Source organism: Herpailurus yagouaroundi, unplaced genomic scaffold, assembly GCF_014898765.1.
Source record: "Herpailurus yagouaroundi ecotype Mexico unplaced genomic scaffold, PumYag 77, whole genome shotgun sequence".
In the NCBI taxonomy this organism is placed as follows: Eukaryota; Metazoa; Chordata; class Mammalia; order Carnivora; family Felidae; genus Herpailurus; species Herpailurus yagouaroundi.
The window spans coordinates 102,553,354-102,556,045 of NW_024412388.1; positions in this window are offsets into that span (position 1 = coordinate 102,553,354).

Here is a 2,692-nt window from a genome sequence, read left to right on the forward strand (position 1 = left end):
AATAAAAACTGATCGAGAAGCATTTAGAAGTGCTTGGGGAAGAGGAGATACCCGAGTTGTCAAGTATGACTTTCTACACAAGTTAAATCTGTCAGTTTATGGTTGATCTTGATTTTCACTTATTTCTTTAAACAGAATCCACTGCAAAGATTGACCAAAAATCATGGACGAGATCCAGCTATGTTTCATGGGCCATTAGAGATGGCAGAGACCCTAAAAATCACCTCTTGTGACATCTCTAGTTTTAAGACAGGAAACTGAGGCCCAGAAAGGCCTGAAGACTGTCATACAGCTGACCAGAGGCAGGACTAGAACTTGAATCTACTACCTTTTCAACCCATTCATGCCTTGCTCATCCTCATGAATGACCCAGTGACTCATCACTCTTAGGTATCCCAGTTGACAAAGCAGGTACTCCAGTTGCTGTCTGACCTTGGCAAGATCTTCACTGGTTCAAAGTCTCCCAGACCAGCTTTGATGGAGCAAGAAGTCACTCACTTTTAATCATGTCTTTCTTGAAACAGCCTTTGATATCATGTTATTTTCTATCAGGAAGACAGAAGGACCACCGCTAGCCCAGCTAGCATTTATTAACAAGTGGCTGTCCTACAGCCTCACTGAGAGTAGGGTTTTTGATTACATTATCTTTTAACAATCTAGGAAGTAGATTATGATCTCCATTTTACAGCTAATAAATGACAGAACCAAAGGCTCAAATCCAGGTTTTTTTAAAAATATGCCCAGGTCATGTTCCCTGTGTGCTGCCTTCCATGTAGCAGGGGAGAAAAGAAAAGAAGAAGAAGAAGAAGAAGAAGAAGAAGAAAGAAAAAAAAAGAAACATTGGATATGGCCAAAGACTGCTTCTTTAGAAGCAAAACATGCTAATAAAATCTCTGCTTCCAGGAGGGAGTCAATGGAAATCAAATAAGAGTGCATTTCATTCTGTCATCTCCTGCCCTATAAAAGTGAGTTAGAAGACTAGACTCCTGGAGAGTCATTGCCTCCAGGCTCTACAAGAGTCTCTGCTCATTTCTCAATGTTCCAGATTTCTGGGTCTTGTCTTCAGGCCAGCTTCCTGCTCTCTTCTAATCACAGCGGCACTCCATTCTGTGCTTGGACAGTCTGTGAAATCTGTGCTCCCTTGGAGCAGATGATAGGCCTCAGGCTTAAAAATCCCATAAATCCCATCCACTGAGGAGAGCTGAAAACAAAAATTAATGTGCTTCAGTTAAGTCTAAGGGTTACTCTACCGTCCCCCCATCTCCTCCTTAATGTCTCCTGGTTCTGATGCGATCTACCAGTTAATGTAGTGGGAGAAAAGGGATGGTTTTGTGTGCACCAGCAGGTCCCATTAAAGTTCATGCTTCTATGGTACAACTCTTCGCAAAGCAGCATTTTCTAAGATAATGACCTGGAATGAATAAATCCCCTACTGCTGGTTCTTCTTTAATTATTTCCCTAAACAGAAAGGACTATGTCACTGAAAGTATAAAATGCACCTAAAAAAATATTCTTTGGTAAAATGCAACAGAATCAAGGTGTGACATCCCCAAGAACAGCCAAGTCACAAAAGAGCTAGTCATGATAGAGGCCAAGTTAAATAACGCATAATTTTGGATCTCTGGGTCCTGCTAGCACTCTTGAGTGTAGGCTTATGAAATGCCTGAACAGGCAACACGGCCCCTGTTGAATCTTGCTTGACTTGGCCCTTGCATGGGTAACTCTTCTGTGATTTGGCTTTCCTCACACATCTCACACCTTCCCACAAGTGACCTTTTCACTCTGTGCTTGGCTTTTCTATGGTGGGTTAAGTGTCTGCACACATTTGCGTCATCAGGTTCGTGGTGTGAAGATGACGTGGTCATGCATGGTATTGCTCTCCAGATATGCAAAAGGGTTGAAGTTCTGCTTTGGTTCCTGCAATCTTTTCTGGGATAATTATGGATTAAAAGGATATGACAAGATGATGTATGCCCTACGTTTTCTCCATGACACTGCCTCTTGTAGCTCTTTGAGCTGCCCAGCACTTTATATCAAAATGAACTTCCACATATCCAGTGGTGCCCATTCCCTTGGACTCTAAATCTTAGACCATGTGTTATTATTTTCTACCATTCCAGAGCCATTTCCTTTGATACGAAATTTCCCAGAATTCCACAGGCCTACTGCATCATGTGGCACTGGGCACTGCATTTCCTTGGAACATTACTGTAGGCCAACCTGATGACAATCACGGGTCCTCCACTTATCCTATGTCTATGCTAAGCACAAGAACTCTTACTTTTAGCCACCCATCATCATCTCCAAGAAGTCTTCCTCCAACTCTGGACTGACCCAACTGCTTCTCTTTTGTGTTCCCATAGCATCCATGTTTATTTCTATCATAGCATTTCCTCACTACAACAACTGTTTCTGTTTATGGCCTGTCTCCATACTGGACTGTGAGCTCCTAAATTGTATGGGCTAGCTCTCATTTATCTATGCATTACTAACACCTGGCACCATGTCCTGCACAAAATAGTTGTTCATGCTGATGAGCCATTATTGAAGGTTTGGTTGAATGAGTTTGGGTTAATATTATTTCCAGGCCTGTGAATTACTTCTATTTCAGAAAGTCGTTTTGTTGTCAGTATTAGTTTCCCATGGTATATGTCAAGTATGGCTTGCGCTGACATTCAAATAGGAGAACACA